At 42.5% G+C, this 20,300-nt stretch overlaps 1 long non-coding RNA gene across 10 annotated transcripts; it reads left to right on the top strand.

Moving 5' to 3' along the window:
- Window positions 1-15,506: 15,506 nt before the first annotated feature.
- On the top strand, window positions 15,507-19,982 carry LOC125551667. Of its 10 annotated transcripts, none has more exons than XR_007303003.1 (8): window positions 15,507-15,766; window positions 15,866-15,938; window positions 16,039-16,149; window positions 16,259-16,436; window positions 17,333-18,154; window positions 18,439-18,530; window positions 19,350-19,502; window positions 19,596-19,982. It is a non-coding gene; the product is annotated as an uncharacterized LOC125551667 (long non-coding RNA). The 10 variants fall into 10 exon arrangements; XR_007303007.1 differs by having other exon boundaries at window positions 16,259-17,521; window positions 18,091-18,154; XR_007303008.1 differs by having other exon boundaries at window positions 16,259-17,521; window positions 18,091-18,164.
- The last annotated feature ends 318 nt before the right edge of the window (window positions 19,983-20,300 follow it).

The raw sequence follows: 20,300 nt of genomic DNA, 5'->3' as shown, positions 1-20,300 counted from the left end.
ACTTATACATGTTCCTATGACTATGAGATTATGCAACTCCCGTTTGCCGGAGGAACACTTTGTGTGCTACCAAACGTCACAACGTAACTGGGTGATTATAAAGGAGCTCTACAGGTGTCTCCAAAGGTACATGTTGGGTTGGCGTATTTCGAGATTAGGATTTGTCACTCCGATTGTCGGAGAGGTATCTCGGGGCCCTCTCGGTAATGCACATCACATAAGCCTTGCAAGCATTGCAACTATGAGTTAGTTGTGAGATGATGTATTACGAAACGAGTAAAGAGACTTGCCAGTAACGAGATTGAACTAGGTATTGAGATACCGACAATCGAATCTCGGGCAAGTAACATACCGATGACAAAGGGAACAAAGTATGTTGTTATGCGGTCTGACCGATAAAAGATCTTCGTAGTATATGTGGGAGCCAATATGAGCATCCAGGTTCCGCTATTGGTTATTGACCGGAGACATGTCTCGGTCATGTCTACATTGTTCTCGAACCCGTAGGGTCCGCACGCTTAACGTTACGATGACAGTTTCATTATGAGTTTATATATTTTGATGTACCGAAGTTAGTTCGGAGTCCCGGATGTGATCATGGACATGACGAGGAGTCTCGAAATGGTCGAGACATAAAGATTGATATATTAGAAGCCTATGTTTGGACATCGGAAGTGTTTCGGGTGAAATTGGCATTTTACTGGAGTACCGGGAGGTTACCGAACCCCCCCGGTAACCTAATGGGCCTTAATGGGCCTAGTGGAGGAAGAGGAGAGGAGGCCTAGGGGCTGCCGCGCGCCCCCCCCCCCCCCCCCCAAGTCCGAATTGGACAAGGAGGGGGGCGGCGCCCCCCTTTCCTTTCTTCCCTCTCTTCCTTCTTCCCCAAGTCCTAATCCAACTAGGGAAAGGGGGGAGTCCTACTCCCGGTAGGAGTTGGACTCCTCCTGCGCGCCTCCTCCTAGGGCCGGCCGCACCCCCCCTTGGCTCCTTTATATACGGGGGCAGGGGGCACCCCTAGACACACAAGTTGATCTCTAAGATCGTTTTCTTAGCCGTGTGCGGTGCCCCCTTCCACCATAGTCCTCGATAATATTGTAGTGGTGCTTAGGCGAAGCCCTGCGACAGTAGAACATCAAGATCGTCACCACGCCGTTGTGCTAATGGAACTCTTCCCCGACACTTTGCTGGATCGGAGTCCGGGGATCGTCATCGAGCTGAACGTGTGCTAGAACTCGGAGGTGCCGTAGTTTCGGTGCTTGATCGGTCGGGCCGTGAAGACGTACGACTACATCAACCGCGTTGTCATAACGCTTCCGCTGTCGGTCTACGAGGGTACGTAGATCACACTCTCCCCTCTCTTTGCTATGCATCACCATGATCTTGCGTGTGCGTAGGAAAATTTTGAAATTACTACGTTACCCAACAGGTGCAACACTTTTGGACTTGTTGTTTGACTCGGATTCTGCTGCAGCGTCAGATTGTTTCGTCGATATCTCAATGCTTCGAACGAATTTGAAGGTCATTACAATTAGGTTGGAAAGAGCACGAAATCTACTTTCCAACAAAAAAAGAATCACCCAATTTGGAGTCTGTATGAAAAAGTTGTTGACATTTTGAGTTAGGTATGTTTGTGGAGTCCGAATCTGAATCCAGAACGTGAGAGACTTGGACTCTATCTTATCTTGGCCCAAAAGTGACATGAGAGGACTTTTTGAAAGAACCTAAACTTCTCCTTTTCCCTTATCTTCATATACAGATTGTACAAATGTCCCATACACCTACAATTAGACAAAACACAAAAGTGTGTGAAGTATTTTTGTTCTGGATAACATAAATAGATTCTTGAATAGTTTGCACTAGAAATCACCTGACAAATATGCATGTATGCAATATTTTTGGTCGTATCCAAGGTAGTCATGTACTCATCACGTAACCCTCCGAGAACCAAAAAATCCTGATCAAGTACATATGAAGGATAACCCTCTATATTGGCCATATCATCAATATGTAGGGCACTCCATTGAAGACTGTGTTGATTTTAAGGAATGGCTCCAACGAGACGTTGATGAAAAAATACTTCAAATACAGCCCGATTCTATAAACCCAAGTTACAATGATGTGAATGTGGTGATGACAGATTTCTATCCCATGCAGGAAAAGGAAGCATGGCTGCTACTGGCCCAAGTTGAAGAAAAGTTTACCAGCCTACGGGTCACTCACAAAACCTTTAGGGTTGGAGGAAGAGTACCATGAGAGTCCAGACCCTATAGGCCGTCATCAAAACATGTACCCAAACAGGTAACACATTTTGTGCCCTATTAACAACATACTACAAAGATGTGGCCCAAGTGGCATAATCCTAGCATGCATGGCATGCCACCAAAATTTGTGCCTAAGTCTAAATGAGATGAATCATTCCATAGACCAAGCCATGCACTTCCTACCTTACAGAAATTCATGCCCCATGGTTGGGGGCAGAGGGTTGACCATATGGCGAAAGAGAAAACAAAGCATGTCAATCCATCCTCCGGCAAGATTTCTTGAAATGTTGTGCTAGATGATTTGATGTCTGGTTGCTCCTCTCCCGAGTTTGCAGTTATGCCACATGAAAAAGAAGTTACACATGCAAAAAGCTCATCTCATGAGTCTGAACTTGAAGTCCATATGAACCGACGAGGAGCAAAGGTCTTACCTAACCCTCATAAGTCCCAGCCTAAAAGGGCCATAAGAGATACATTAGATGATCCACAAAATGGTACCACCCAAGATGGCGTGGCACAAGCTCCCGGAGATGTCGATGGGGCTGTTCCTAAAATAGATTACAACATAGTAGCACACTTGAAACACATTCCAGCACTTTTAAGTGTCTATGATGCACTAATGTTGGTACCTGAACTACGACAAGCTCTCATTCAAGCATCACAAAATCCAGGATTATTTGAAGTAACAATGGCAAAGCATATAATATTGTGCAATGAGTTGAGTACAAATGAAATAACCTTTTCAAAGAAGATAGTGTTGATGGATGACAATCGTAATCTCCCACTTTACATAGAAGGGAACACTGGGTATGCTCACTTGAGACGCATTCTCATTTATCCTGGTTCTGCTGTCAACATTCTCCCAGTCCATAGCTTGACCTGTGCTGCTTCATATTGGATGACGTAGAACCAACATTGGTTGTGATATGTGGTTTTGATAATCAAGGAAGACCAGTATTAGGCTCTATCACTCTCAAAATGCAAATGTAGTCTTTCAGTTTTAAGGTGCGCTTCTTTGTTATAGAAGCGAACACCTCTTATTCAGCTTTGTTGGGTAGACCATGGACACAGAAGTACAATGTAGCCCCCTCGATGCCACATCAATGCCTAAAAATTGCCAATGAAAGTCGTGACGCCCCGAGACAGATGCTCCAGACGCCATCCATGTTCTTCGTTCCCATTGTGTGTTTTATTATTTTGTTGTTGTTGCATTTCATCATGTCATCATCCGCATGTTTTCATAAAACTCTTAGTTGTTCGTAGTTGCCGCTCCTCGCTTTGTCTCTGTTGACCTTCTGTCAGGCACCACTAGGAAAATGCTTGTAGGTAGACATTTAGCAGTTGCGTTGGTTAAAGACCCCACGCTACTGCTATTTAGCAGTAGCGCCGGACAACACCAGTGCTGCAAGCGCACGTTAGCAGTAGCGCGGGATTTCCCGGCCAGCGCTGTTGTTGATGGGCCAAGCTATCGGCCCCCTGTTGCAGCTTTAGCTATAGCGCTGGGCCTCCTCCCCCGCGCTACTGCTAAGCCCACCTCTGCTTCCTCTCGCGTCGGCCTGCGCGCCCCTCTCCTCTCACTCACTCACACTCACACGCTCAGAATCCCTCAATCCCCCCATCCAGCCGCTGCCCCCGCGTCCTACTCCGGCCGCCCTCCTCCGCGCGGGCCCTCTTCCCCCGTTGGCCCCCCTTGCCCGCGTCGGCCCTCCTCCCCTGCCCCCTCCCCCCGCACCGGCCCTCCTCCACCGAGAGGTACTCCTCCCTCCTTCCTCCTCCTCCCTCCCTCTCTAGTTATAGTTATTAGAGAGTAGTTATTTTGAATCATATATAGTTGAAAAAATGTAGGTTCTTAGAATAATGTAGGTTATCATCGAACCCTAGCTAGGACATCTTAGGTAGTATGAACCCTAGTTAATTCATATGAACCCTAGGTTTTTAAATTTAGCTAGGTTTTAAAGTTAGGACAGAAATTTAGCTAGGTTTTTAATAAGGTGTAGTTAATAGAATTTAGGTGTTTTAGGTGTATTTAACAGAATTTTAGGTGTTCTAGTTGTTTTAGGTGTAGTTAAAAGACTTTAGGTGTTTTAATTGTTTTAGGTGTAGTTAACAGAATTCTAGGTATTTTTTTAGTTAAAGCAATTGTTGTTGTTTTTTTAGTTAGAACAATTTTTCCTGTTATATGCAAATTTGCAGTGGACATGCCATATTTTGAACATGTCATATTTTTCCGAGTGGCCTATGTTTTGCCAGAAAAGTCGATTCATTTACGTTCTGGCAAATTTTAGGCGCTCGATATGTCCTGCTTTTAGCAAAGGTCATGCCGAATTTTGTTAATTGTTTATTAATTTTGTTTTCATAATTAAGCATTTTGTTCTCGACGTCGACGATGCCTATCCCACATCCTCACCGTCGACTCGGCGGAGGAGGCCTGCTTGAGCAGAGGGGCCATGTCCGGGACTGGGCTCCGCCGGGCTGGTACTGGGTTGTGCTACGTTCTGGTGAGCGCAGCTTAGTGAGGAGCCAGCCCGTCATCGACCCGGAGTGTCTTTGGTGGCGATCACGTGGGCCCGCATCGGTGCAGAGGCTTGAGTCCCCCACGCAGGTGGTACAACACCGTGTCATGGAGGAGGACGCGCACGTCCAGTGCTACATGGTTGCGTTGGCGGATGGCAGGTTCTCCAATACCTGGCAGATTCTTCAAGGATCTCACCGGAGCTATGATCCTGGGATGGTTCCTTCTCTTTGGGTGTCCACTGTGGCCCACTGAACCTATAGGAGCTATTATTCAATATGTATTAGTGATATTATATGATGATCTTTGCTACAAACTACTATATATGTATTCGATGATGGATTATTAATTACCCATTAGTTATTTTCTTATTGAATGCAAAAGATGAGCGCGGTATGTGCTACAAACTACTATATATGTATTCGATGATGGATTATATGATGATCTTTGCTACAAACTAGGTTCGATGATGATCTTTGCTACAAACAACTACAAACTACAATTTTTAGGTGTTTTAGTTGTTATATGATGATCTTTGCTACAAACTACTATATATGCATTCGATGATGGATTATTAATTACCCATTAGGAAATGTCTGACGACTAAAGGGAATTCGCTATGTGTGAGTACTGCGAAGATGAGCGCGGTCTGTGCGACATGCCTCACCTGGTAGAAGGTCGGCGCTTCAACATCAAGCTCCAAGAGACCTTTGATGTTGAAACGGTACGCAACGACGACAAGTGTTTTTTGTTATTTTTGCACGACTTCTCTGCTTCTTCAACGTGTAATTTCTGTCTTTTACAATTCGACTAGCTTATCCCATGCCATGCAAGATGCTATGTCTTGGAGAAGATGGGTTTTGAAGATCATGAAAGCATTGAGACAAAGATAATTCAACTAAGGACCCATCATGGTTATGATTTTGCTGTAAATCTAAACAATTCTGTGAACTCATCCAATTTTGGTTGCCTGAATTGGGAAGCACTTTGCAAGGCATATGATTTTCATGAGGGTACGCTTCTCACCATCGATCTTTGGTGATTCTGACATCGACGAAAAGAATATGACCATTTGGGTCCTTGTTGACACGCTTCCAGTTCTACCGCTGTGTGAATTTCTCAAACATATTTATTAAGTAATTTATATTGTTTATTTCAAAATAGTTGACAGCTTATTTCCATTGACAGCTTATTTTCATTCTTCAAAAAATGTACGGAAGATGGTAGACAGAACCTACTACTACAATGATGAAGCATAATTAACTTATAAGGAGAAAGATGGTCTTATCACATTTTTTACTGATCTTGAGAATTACAATAGCTATTATCAAACTCCTCCACATTATGGTCAATACATGCCACTAGTGCACGTGTTGAACTACGGTAACATCAATGGAGATAGCATGGCAAGATTTTCTACTATTACGACATCCGTGCATCTTTTGCATAAATTCTTCTAAAACTAAACTACATTGCTAACTAAAAAGTTATTACTATGTTTTTGAACAGAAAATCCTGATGGATTGTGTGCCTCATCTAATGTTGCTGAGAGGTCGCGTTGATGTTATGAGCTTACGGCCACCACGACCAGGTCAGCCGCAGTTTCCACATCACTCCTGTCCATATCATATTTCTAAAAGCGAGGAAGCCATGATAATAAATGATTTCAAAAAAAATTCTACCATCATAGAGAGCTACTTGGAAGAAACATTGTGCGTAGGCCAAGACATGGAGACAGGATGATCTCCGTTCGTTATTATGGAGAGTCAATGCCTATCTTGTTTTATGATATTTTACCTAAGAGAGGGTAGAGTAGGTCCTATGAGAGGAGTAGGTCCTAGCTAGAATGTGTTATTACGTGCTACAATGTGTTAGAGTTGATGATGATGATGAGAAGTTGTGATTATGACTAGTGACCAACTTATTATATGATGTCTCATTGACGAACATTATTTGGTGGTGATGACAAGTGGTAATGAATATGCTATTTAAACAGACTAGTTCGTGATGAGTTGCTATTGTATAAAAGATATATCTGTTTAAACATGTAGAGCGCCAAAATACGAAAAAACATAAATTTTAACAGTGGCGCGGGCCAAAATATTACCAGCAGCCCTCATTTACCAGTAGCGCTTTCCAGTGCCGCGCTACTAGTATCTGAACTTACCAGTAGCGTTGGCCTAAAAAGTGCTACTGCTACAAAATAGCTGTAGCGCCATAGCACTAGCGCTGGCGCCCGCGCTACTGGTAGCTCAAAAACCAGCGCTACTGGTAAGGTTTTGCCTAGTAGTGAGGGCCCCTTGTCTTTGTCGACCTCTCTCAAACCCCCCTCGTGCGCGTCCAAAACTTCTCCCAAACCCGAACCGAGCTGTCGTTACCGATGGGTCTGGATCATCCCCAAACATCCCTAAAATATCTTTGGTTTCTTATTTGGACTCCCTAACCTATTTATTCTCGACCGTCCGATCTAATCGGAGGGCCCAGATAAGCCCTAAGCTAATCCTACCACTATATAATCAGTCCGGACCCTAGCTATCCCATCCATTCCTCCCCTATCCAATCGCCGCTGCCACACTCCACCTCGTCGGTCTCCCACCTCGGGATCTCCTCCCGATCCGAATCCTCCCCGATCAATTCCCTTGATTTTTGCCGCCAGCTTGTCCCTGCTTGGGATCCATCCCCGGCCAACCGCAGCAGCAATCCTCTACCTCCTCCCGATCCATCCATTCACCAGCGTTCAAGCTCCCCTCCTGGAGCACTCACGAGGCCCCAGCTCCTCTGCGCCCGAGCTGCACCAGGCCCCGAGTGACCTCGCTGCCCTGTCGTCTCCGGCACCGCGCCGGCGAGTGCCGCCGCCGGAGCTGCTCCGTCCGCCGCCCGAACCTGCCCAACCACCAGGCCAGACTCCCCCTGCCTTCCTTCCCTCTTGTTTGTCTCTCTGTCTCTTCGCTCTTAATCCGTTCCTTCGCAGGTCCCCACCGCTCCGTCCGGAGTTTGCCGGAACCAGCAGCTGCGCCTCAGCCTCTCCTTGTCCCGGTCGTCCTCGCTGGTGTGCGCCGCCCGAGGCTCATCGAAGCACCACCACCAATAGGACATTCCCCTGCCATGGCGCCTCGGCCTTCTCTGCTCCCGCACCTGAGGCCTCGAGCTCCTCCATCTCGACCCTGCCTCCCCGCCGCTCCGCCAAGTCCCTGGAGCACTGTCCCCGTCGCACGTCCGGTGAGGTCATCGGTGAGCGTTGCGTCGTGCCCCTGCTGCCTTCTTATCTCGCAGTCACTCCTTGCTTTCCTTCCATGTTCCCTCTTAGAATCCTCTCCCCGCTCTTATTTTCTTCAGGCTGCAATGCAGCCATGCAGCCACCTCCCTTCGATCTGGCAGGGAATGGGACCCTGACGACCTCCCGCGCCTGGATCCGGACGCCACTGAGCTCCCGCGCCGACCCCTCCACATCCTGCCACTCACCGGAGTCCCTCACGCCCACCTGCATCCGTCTCACCCGGTTGTGCCCTCTGCTTCGTGTGAGCAGAGATGGGACGACTGCTATAGCTCGCTCGTCCTCGAGCGTTGACTGCATTGCCCCGAGCCGGCCTGCTTCCACCTCACTGACGGCCGAAGGCCCAATTTGAGTAGCCCATCGCCCCTCTGCACTACTTGTCTAGCCCAGATCCATTAGTTTCTGCCCAATATTTTTTTCCTGTTCCAACGAATTTAGCATTTATCCAGAGATTTACCAGTTTTGCAGAAAACACCCTAGAGCTCAGGCATTTAATAACTCACAAACCGTGCATCGGATTAAAATGATTTTAATATGAAAAATACTTAGAATTTCATCTTGTTTCATAACACGCCGCTTTCATCCATGTTTAAAATGGTTAAATTGATGATTGCATTTGTTTTGCATAAATGCCATGCTAAAATGCTTTATTTTGTAACTAAATAACCGTAGCTCCGAATTAAATAAACTTTATATGTAAATGGGGTAGAAAAATGCATAGATTAACATGATGCACTTATTTTGCATGTGTAACAAATCTAAAATATGGTTTAGGGCAGAACAGTAGAAAATTCGAAGTATGCATGTGGTGATTTTATGGAATTGTTGTTTGTTATTTTCGGCCTCATTTAAACTTGCCTAAATAGTTAATTTACTTATGCTTCAATTCTTGCCATGTTTAACAACATTTAATATTGTTGGGTACATAAACGAGAGTGAACTAAATGATTGAATGTGGTGTTTCGTCAATATGCAACTTAACTTGTAGTTTTGTTTGTTGCACTTTGCCATGCCATGCCTCATTAAACCGGACATGCATCATACTTGATTGTGCATCATGCCATGATTATGCTTGTTGGTTTACCATGTCATTTGCTTCTTTCCGGTTGTGCTTCTTCTCGATAGTTCCGGAGATGATACGAATGTGAGGATTCGTTTGCCTATGTCCTATCGTCTTCTTCATGGATTCGGTCGTCTTCCTAGAGGGATTTCAGGAAAGATGACCATTACCTTGGATCTCACTACTATATTTGCTATGCTAGTTGTCTCGATGCTATCGCTATGTCGCGCTACCTACCACTTGTTTATCAAGCCTCCCAATTTGCCATTCTAGCCTCTAACCTTTTCCACCATCCCAGCAAACCATTGTTTGGCTATGTTATCGCTTTGCTCAGCCCCTCTTATAGCATTCCTAGTTGCAGGTTGTTCCATGTTGGGACATGGATATCATGGGATATGACAATATTTCTTATTTAATTAATGCATCTATATACTTGGTAAAGGGTGGAAGGCTCGGCCTTTTGCCTGGTGTTTTGTTCCACTCTTGCCGCCCTAGTTTCCGTCATACCGGTGTTATGTTCCTTGATTTCGCGTTCCTAACACTGTCGGGGTTTATGTGCCCCCCTTGACAGTTCGCTTTGAATAAAACTCTTCCAGCAAGGCCCAACAATGGTTTTACCATTTGCGTAATAACAACTAAAAACTTGCATAGGGACAATCAACCCCCCGGGCCAGTGCTCCTCATGAGTGTTGGTCCAAACCGGGCGATGTCCTGCGCCTCCTAGGCAACCAGAGTCTCAGCCAACCCGACGTCTTGCCCATATGGTGTGCCCTGAGAACGAGACACGTGCGGCTCCTATTGGGATTTGTCGGCACATCGGGCGGTCTTGCTGGGTTCTGTTTTACCATTGTCAAAATGTCTTGTGAACCTGGATTCCGAGCTTGATCGGGTTGTTCCGGGAGGAGGATTTTCCTCCGCTGATCTTGAGAGTTTTTGATGGACTAAGTTGGGACATCCCTGTAGGGTGTGAACTTTCGAGTGTCGTGCCCACGGTTATGTGGTAGATGGGGGGTTTTAATATCCAGTTGTGGAGAACATGACACCACATCTAAATTGAAATACACCAACCACGTGTGTAAACCGTGATTACCTCATTTCGACAAAGTTTGGGAAGAGAACACGTTTGGGTTATGCTTGAACGTAAGTAGTTCACGATCACTTCGTGATCATTACTAGTTTGCGACCGTTTGCGTAGTTTCTCATCTTATTCTTGTACACGTAAGTTAGACACCATACAATACTTACTGTTGCTGCTACCTCACCACTTATCCATTTCATACCCATTAAGCTTTGCTAGTCTTGATACCCATGATAATGGGATTGCTGAGTCCTCGTGGCCCACATATTACTACAATAACAGGTGCAGGTACAAGTAATGCGATGATCTGACGAGAGAGCGATGCATGTTTGTTTGGGGTTCTTTTGCTTCTTCTTTGATCAAGGGATAGGTTTCGGGTCGGGAGCCTGGGATTAGTAGGGTGGATGTCGTTCTTCTTTTTCATTTGATTTCGTCCGTAGTCGGATCCTGCTCTTCTGTATCATGATTTCTATGTATTGATGAACTGTTGTATTGATGTTGTAGCTTGTGTTGGGTGTAAGCCTTTATCTTGTATTCTCATCTATTCAGTAAATGGTATGTTGTAATGAAATCTACCTTGCTATGCGCTTGAAATGCAGTTGTGCCCAATCGTAAGTTCATCACGTGATTGGGATAGAATCACATCTGGGGCGCTACAAGTCTCTCCCTAGTACTGGGTGTCGTCAAACTACTCTCACCACAAAGACTATAGAAGCGTTTTCAATGTTGGCATCCTCTGGTATTCCGGAACTAAAATGATAAACACTGTGACAAGAACACCTTGGAGCTCAACTCCCCGGGACACTGCTACAACGCCTAAATGTCAGGAGGCACCAAGACAGAATCCCCGTCACAATGGTATCGCAACGATCCAACAATACCCGCGTGATCTTAAAAAATTGAGTGAAAAAGGATAGAAGAGTGGAGAAAACACCTACTTCACGAGTCCTCACTAGAGCGACGAAGGGGATGGGGAGTAAAAAGAATTCCTACTCTCCGATATAACTAGACTCAAAATAGTTTTCTTCTAGACTCAACAATGGTAGCGGTCAATCAAGGGGGCTCCTAAGGTCAGTGAGGCTCTGATACCAACTTGTAGCACCCAAGATGCGATTCTATCCCAATCACTTGATGAACTCATGATTGGGGTACAACCGCATTTCAAGCGCATAGCTAGGTGGATATCATTACAACATACCATGTACTGAATAGATGAGAATACAAGATAAAGGCTTACCCTCGCCACAAGTTACAACATCAATACACCAGTTCATCAATACATAGCAATCATCATACAGAAGAGTAGGATCCGACTACAGATGAAATCAAACGAAAAAGAAGAATGACATCCACCCTGCTAATCCCAGGCTCCCGACCCGGAACCTATCCCTTGATCAAAGAAGAAGGAAAAGAACTCCAAAAAGCATGCATCGCTCTCTCATCAAATCATCACATTACATGTACCTGCATCACGGGTATCAAGCTAGCAAAGCTTAATGGGTATGGAATGGATAAGTGGTGAGGTAGCAGAAGCACTAAGCATTGTATGGTGGCTAACTTACATGTACAAGAATAAGATGAGAAACTACGCAAACGGTCGCAAACTAGTAGTGATCAAGAAGTGATCATGAAGTACTTATGGTCAAGCATAACTCAACTGTGTTCTCTTCCTGAACTTTGTCGATAAGAGACAATCACGGTTTACACACGCGGTTGGTGTATTTTAGTTCGGATCTGGTGTCAAGTTCTCTACAACCGGATATTAAAAACTCCCATCTGCCACACAACCGCGGGCACGGCTCTCAAAAGTTTAAACCCTGCAGGGGTGTCCCAAGTTAGTCCATCACAAACTCTCACGATCAATGGAGGAAAATCCTACTCCTGAAACAACCCGATCATGCTTGGAATCCCGGTTCACAAAACATTTCAAGAATGGTAAAAAAAACCAGCAAGACCACCCGATGTGCCGACAAAACCCGATAGGAGCCGCACGTATCTTGTTCTCAGGGAACAGTGGATGGGCAAGACACCAGGTTGGCTGAGACCCTGATTGCCCAGGGAGCGCCGGACATCACCCGTTTTGGACCAACACTCATGAGGAGCACTGGCCCGGGGGGTTGATTAAGAGACCTCAGAGGCCGGCAGGTCCCTATGCAAGTTTTTAGTTGTTATTAGGCAAATGGTAATACCAATGTTGGGCCTTGCTGGAAGAGTTTTATTCAAAGCAAACTGTCAAGGGGGCCCCATAATCCCCAACCATGTTAGGAACGCAAAATCAAGGAACATAACACCGGTATAACAGAAACTAGGGCAAGAAGAGTGGAACAAAACACCAGGCAAAAGGCGAGCCTTCCACCCTTTACCAAGTATATAGATGCATTAATTAAATAACAGATATTGTGATATCCCATGATATCCATGTCCCAACATGGAACAACCTGCAACTAGCAATGCTATAAGAGGGGACAGAGCAAAGCGGTAACATAGCCAAACAATGGTTTGCTAGGATGGTGGAAAAGGTTAGAGGCTAACATGGCAAATTGAGAGGCTTGATAAACAAGGGGTAGGTAGCGCGACATAGTGATAGCATCGAGACAACTAGCATAGCAAAGATAGTAGTGAGATCCAAGGTAACGGTCATCTTGACTGAAATCCCGCTAGGAAGAAGATCGAATCCATGAAGAAGACGAACGGGCATAGTCGAACGAATCCTCACATTCGTAACATCTCCGAAACTATTGAGAGGAAGCACAACGGGACAGAAGAAAACAACACGGTAAACCAACAAGCTTAATCATGGCATGATGCACAATAAAGTATGATGAATGTCCGGTTTAATGAGGCATGGCATGGCAAAGTGCAACAAACAAAACTACAAGTTAAGTGGAGCTCAATATGCAATGAGTTGCTGATACGTCCATTTTGCATCATGCTTTTCAATGACTGAGGTTATAGTGTGTTGGTTCTCAATAAGGTTTCTGATTCATACTTTTGCATTGTGAATAGATCATCACTTGAACATAAGTAATCATATGACAATATCTATGTATGTTGCTGTTATGAGAATAATCATGATGCCCTCATGTCCGTATTTTATTTTTATCGACGCCTCTATCTCTAAACATGGGGACATATTTATTATTATCGGCTTTCGCTTGAGGACAAGCGAGGTCTAAGCTTGGGGGAGTTGATACGTCCATTTTGCATCTTGCTTTTATATCGATATTCATTGCATTATGGGCTGTTATTTCACATTATGTCATAATACTTATGGCTATTCTCTCTTATTTTACAAGGTTTACATAAGGAGGGAGAATGCCGGCAGCTGGAATTCTGGGCGGGAAAAGGAGCAAATATTAGAGACCTATTCTGCACAGCTCCAAAAGTCCTGAAACTCCACGGAATACCTTATAATAAATAATGAAAAATCCTCGCCAAAGATGAAGACCAGGGGACCCACACCCTTTCCACGAGGGTGGGGTGCGCCCCGACCTCGTGGGCCCCCTAGTGGCTCTTCGATGACCATCTTCTGCTATATGAAGTCTTTCATCGAGAAAAAACAAGAAGCAACCTTTCGGGACAAAACTCTGCTGCCACGAGGCGGAACCTTGGCGGAACCAATCTAGGGCTCCTGCAGAGCTGTTCTGCCGGGGAAACTTCCCTCCTGGATGGGGAAATCATCGCCATCGTCATCACCAGTGCTCCTCTCATCGGGAGAGGGCAATCTCCATCAACATCTTCATCAACACCATCTCATCTCAAAACCCCAGTTCATCTTTTGTATCCAATTATTGTCTCCAAGTCCGGGATTGGTGCTAGTAGGTTGGTAGTAGTGTTAATTACTCCTTGTAGTTGATGCTAGTTGGTTTAATTGGTGGAAGATCATATGTTCAGATCCTTTATGCATATTATTACCCCTCTAATTATGAACATGAATATGCTTTGTGAGTAGTTATGTTTGTTTCTGAGGACAAGGGAGAAGTCTTGCTATTAGTAGTCATGTGAATTTGGTATTCGTTCGATATTTTCATGAGATGTATGTTGTCTAGCCTCTAGTGGTGTTATGTGAACGTCGACTACATAACACTTCACCTTTATTTGGGCCTAGAGGAAGGCATTGGTAAGTAATAAGTAGATGATGGGTTGCTAGAGTGACAGAAGCTTAAACCCTAGTTTATGCGTTGCTTCGTAAGGGGCTGATTTGGATCCATATGTTTCATGCTATGGTTAGGTTTACCTTAATACTTTTGTTGTAGTTGCGGATTCTTGCAATAGAGGTTAATCATAAGTGGGATGCTTGTTCAAGTAAGAACAACACCCAAGCACTGGTCCACCCACATGTCAAATTATCAATGTACCGAACACGAATCATATGTACATGATGAAAACTAGCTTGACGATATTCCCATGTGTCCTCGGGAGCGCTTTTCCTTATATAAGAGTTTGTCCAGGCTTGTCCTTTGCTACAAAAAGGATTGGGCCACCTTGCTGCACTTTATTTACTTTTGTTACTTGTTGCTCGTTAGAAATTATCTTACCACAAAACTCTCTGTTACCACTTATTTCAGTACTTGCAGAGAATACCTTGCTGAAAACCGCTTATCATTTCCTTCTGCTCCTCGTTGGGTTCGACACTCTTACTTATCGAAAGGACTACGATAGATCCCCTATACTTGTGGGTCATCAAGACTCTTTTCTGGCGCCATTACTGGGGAGTGAAGCGCCTTTGGTAGGTGGAATTTGGTAAGGAAAAATTTATATAGTGTGCTGAAATTTACTGTCACTTGTTACTATGGAAAGTAATCCTCTGAGGGGCTTGTTCGGGGTATCTTCACCCCGACCAGTAGAGAAAAGAGTTGCTCCTCAACCTACTGAACCTATTGAAAATGAAATTCCTTATGAGTATCCTTCGGGTATGATAAAAAAACTGTTAGCTAATCCTTTTACAGGAGATGGAACAAAGCATCCTGATGAACACCTAATATATGTGGATGAAGTTTGTAGATTATTTAAGCTTGCAGGTATACCCGATGATGTTGCTAAGAAGAAGGTCTTCCCTTTATCTTTGAAGGAAGATGCATTGACATGGTATAGGCTATGTGATGATACGAGATCATGGAACTATAGAAGATTGAAATTGGAATTTCATCAAAAGTATTACCCTATGCATCTTGTTCATCGTGACTGCAATTATATCTATACCTATACTAATTACAGACTCCCAAATACCACGTTAATCAGAAATTAGGAGCCGTCTATCTTGTGGGGCTGAGTTATAACAGTTTAGATTAGCTAACAAAAGAAAAAACAATAGATGACAGAATAATCAGATTCTAATCTCAATATATGAAAAGTATTCTACCATCCCTTCCTTTTTTCCCTCTCCCCACGATGGAAAGTATTCCATCCATCCATCTCTTTCCCCCATGGAAAACCAAATATCTTGCCCACGGTCCCTTCCTCTCCAATCTTTCTCTCTCAAATCTCTCTACCCTAGAAACCAAACTAATACAGAGCAAGCGCGGCGATGGATCTAAAAAACATACGGGGCCATGGATCTAGCGTTCCTGATCTAGATCAGGTTCGTTCCTCAATCTATTTTGCATTTTTTTGCTAATTTGTCATCCAAAATATTAATTTGGATTTAGATTTAATAGTTTTGCATCTCTATTTTGATCAGGTTGTCCTCGAATTCACCCTAATCACGATTTGGATCAAATCCTCAATCTTTTGAAGTACAATTTCTGGATCAGGTTCGTTCCTCAATCTATTTTGCAATTTTTTTGCTGATTTGTCATCCAAAATATTAATTTGGATTCGGATTTAATTGTTTTGCATCTCTATTTTGATCAGGTTGTCCTCGAATTCATCCTAATCACGATTTGGATCAAACCCTCAGTCTTTTGAAGTACAATTTCTGGATGCCTTATGGAGATCGGACCGGAGCACAACTATGCCCATCAGGTGTACTTATAATTAATATATCTCTTGACTATATGCGACTACCTCGGGATTCACAAGTCGTCTAACGCCCTAGCCTGGTTTCCCGGCCACATTTCTCATGGGAGTATAGGCAGCCCTTGCACAAGAGATGCCGGAGAAGCGGGAGTAACCCAATCGCATGTAGCTCAGTATGCGTGGCATCCAAGAAGCTGCTTCGATCGCAGACTACATGCTCAGGTCCATGGCATAGCATATACATCATGTACGTCATGGATGCATGCATAAAAGTGAGCTAGGACGTCAGACAGGTTAGTATTCATTGGTGCAATCATATGCCGTGATAAACTGGTCAATGCAAGTTAGCAAACCGTCTGAGGAAAAATAGACAACTGATGGGATCTCAAAGATTGAAGATACTGTGATTCAGATTGAGCGAGTACATCAAAAGGAATTAAATGAGTACAAATACCGTGATTCCTAATATTTACAACTCTTGGAATATACAAGATAGAAAATTTTAATTTTAGACAACGGGGTGAGAAGGTCAACAATATTAATGTGGATTCTTTCTGTCGTGTTGTCATAGTAACATCAACAACTGTCTGATATTTGATTTTTGTGTATTTCATATTAAAAGGATGTAAGTATTGTTATATGCGTATATTTATTTTATAGGAAAGTTAATATCAGGTGCATACAGAGTAGTCGTTGTCATCTGTAGGTGCAAACAGAGTTTATCTGGATTTGAATATCATCAGCTAATCGTGTCCCTTTACTTCTACTATGAAGATGGGGTGAAACATAAATTGATTTGCAAACAGGGGAAAGAGAGACCAAAGTAAAGATTTCACAGCTCCTATGGAGATGAGGTGCCAATTTGCTGTATGAAAAAGCATAATCTGGAGGAATACCAATTGTAGCACTAAATTATTATATGCACTGAACACCGAGCAGAACTCTATTGAAGAATGAAGATGCATGCTCTTAGCTTATTTCCTTGGAATAATGATGTACGATGCTTCCATTTGATTTTGATTTGGTGTAAACATATAGATACAAATCAATACGTTAATAGCAAATCCATATGCCATGGAATATAATTTATGTTTGTAGATGCTCTATGTTAGGAGCTCCTTCTAATTAAAAAGTTGTTGAGTAAAGCCAACAGATGAGTAACTTCTAGATTATAATTTTTTTATTCCAGGTTAAATCTAACAAGAGACATCACCAACCAAAAACCTAACAACTCATCAACTTAGTTATAATGCTATCCTAACTGTTAAGAGACATAATAACTAAAGAAGATACAAATTCTCATTGGGATGAGCTCTACAAACAGCTGGTACATGACAATGTATGTGTGCTGGAATGAGAAACTCACACACTGCGAAAGGTACGGCCTCTGATGCTATGGACTCTGATGTTATAGAAGCTATGATTTGTGATGCTAATCTTGCATGTTCAGACCTGCTACGATCGAATTTGCTCAAATTATTCTGTGGTGTATTAAATAACATGCCCTTTTGTAGTTTGTATTTGCTGACATATATAAAATTTCATTTGGGCCATTCGTTACAGTACTTCAATTATGTGTTCTTGAGAGACGATTAATACATTAATACCGAGGGAGTCCTCTATCCAGTGATTTTGTCGTACGTAATATTATCTTACACAAGTTACTATCAATGGTATAATTTGATCAGTGTTGTATTCAGTTAGAAAGGAATTTCTTTTCAGTGACTACCCTTCCAAATTTTGTACCAATTATAGTTGTCTTTTGTAAATATATTTCTCTAAATATTTTACTTCATGATCAGTGGTCTAGCTGGCACAATTCTCTAATATATTATATAAATCATTTTAACTTTTCAAAGTGACCGGATTCTAATAGATTGTTGGTTATTGTGTGCTATAGTTGTCTTAGTAGTGCTCGCACTCATTAATGGATGATTGTTTTTACAGACCTCTCCTTCAAAACTTTTTTAATATGGTGATGAAATTCTGAAGAACAATTCTTATGCCCATGGTATGACCTGGTAATTTCCTTAGTAAGGAGATTCTCCTTATCAGTAGTGAAATCTTAGGTTGTCTCTAAACTAGAAAGAAGAAACACATGATGGTGCTGCATAGGACCTCTCAGCTTTCCTTTTTGGGAAAATTTATTAGGTGGCACATGTATCAAACTTATAAGACATAAGTAATATTTGTCTGCTTCTTTTTGTACCTGATTCAGAATTACGAACGCATTAAATAAATTGTATTTTTTGGACATGGAATATCTCAACTAAGAGCCTTTCACAAAATATGCAGGGCACTGAGTAAAATGAGTAATGCAAGCTCGGGTCTTGGTAGTGGGATAAATGGAAAATCATATCGATTAATAACTAAACACAAAACTAAATGTAAGTTTCTATGATTTCCATGTTTGCAATCTCTTCCTGATTTTTAGTCGTATAAGCTCACAAAAAGGATGCACATAGAGTCCAATAGTTCAGTCATCTGTCTACACACATGCCTTATATTTTATGCAAAAGACAAGCATAAGAAAATAATTGAGGTGAATGCACCAAAAGAAATGAGATGTCATATTTTTTTTTGGCTTGTTACTACCTCACCTTATAGAAAAGTTAAAAATTTATAGTAACTTTAGTGTCCATTCTTTTTTACAATCCAGTGGCCACAAAATGTTTGTTCCTCTATTTGGTTCTTACATTTCATGTTTTATGTTAAATTTTTCTGTACTAATACTTTTTTGTTATTTTTTTGGATTATTTGCCAATCTAAATAAGTTAGGTAACACAATATACAATTTAAGACTCTTTGTGGTACAGTGTATTCATCTATGAACCATTGAAAAGTCTAATTGTTCATTAATTTTTTATCCTATTTTGGGAAGAGATAAAAATGCCTTTTGTGTGTTTTCTTTCATTACTATAATTGTGATTTGATGTACCTCTGAATTTGGATCATTTTTCTTAGCATTTAGTATGACAAAATTTACATTCTTCTTAAGTAAACCGAAATTTGCATGTTTCCTTTCGATTGGTGCAAAAGACTGATATAATAATTTAGTTTATATATCTAAATATTGTGTATCTAATAAATGATTTTAGTACCTTTATCTTTAGGTGTTGTACAAAATGCTAGGACTTGCAAATAGATGGGTTGACGATTATCGTCTATGATGCTTATGTTCTTCTGATTGATCTATCTGGTAATAGTTGCAGGTTGGCCGGCGAGCGCTGGCACCAACCAGAGGATGCATTAGCGCACAGAGAAGTGCCAGTTCATGCCGATGAGCGATGATTGTCAATGGAGATTACATGTGGCTGCGGAAGCATAAAAAGCATGGTGATAAGAAAGGATTGATCAGGGTAAAGTACTAGCATTGAAGTTTTTGTATTGGCTCTTAATTTATTTGCTTTTTAGTAGATATATCCTTGATTCTTGAAGAGAATTTTGTGCAGTTTGTATTGTCTGACGCATTTGTGCAAGAACCAAGTAATTGCTACAGTACCAGTTAGGTTGCTCTGGGAGGACTTGTTTCTGCCATAAGGATTAAAGCACCTTGATTGATTCATGGAGGACGCACCAAACAAGGATTATTTACTATTGGATCTACCGGCCAGAAAAACAGAGCACACGTCCGTGATTGTCCAAGTCCGGAAGGGACAAGGCCACTATGTAATATATATCCCAGTTAGCTCCAACACTTAATTTCCCGTGCCTCCTGATGTTCTTTACTAACTAGACTTAGGAATGTGAGAAACGTCATTTTGTAGTATGCCTTGCTGGAGCAAGATTGAATTGCTGGACCAAGGTCTACATCTATATTCCCTTATGTTTTTCACTTACGTCCTTTTTTTCCTACCCATTTTTATGGCATTCCGAGCAAAAGAAAAAAACGAGGGTGCTTTTAAATTACAAGCAAGAAAAATGTATTGACAGTATCCGTGGCTTATTTCTTTGCTACCCAGATTTTGCTGCATCCAACATGACAACCCCAAAACATGATCAATGCATGCTAAACCAAATATGCAAAGCCGCTGCTTGCAAAACATGATGTATACAAACACGTTGATTTATCAGTCTATTTTTGTTTGTGGGTGTAATTATGGTTTTGTTGTTGTACTTGACAACTATGTTATTCTCACCTGTTTGCCTTCATGCTG

This window comes from Triticum urartu, chromosome 4 (genome assembly GCF_003073215.2).
Source record: "Triticum urartu cultivar G1812 chromosome 4, Tu2.1, whole genome shotgun sequence".
Taxonomy (NCBI): domain Eukaryota; kingdom Viridiplantae; phylum Streptophyta; class Magnoliopsida; order Poales; family Poaceae; genus Triticum; species Triticum urartu.
This window is presented reverse-complemented; position numbering and strand designations above follow the sequence as displayed.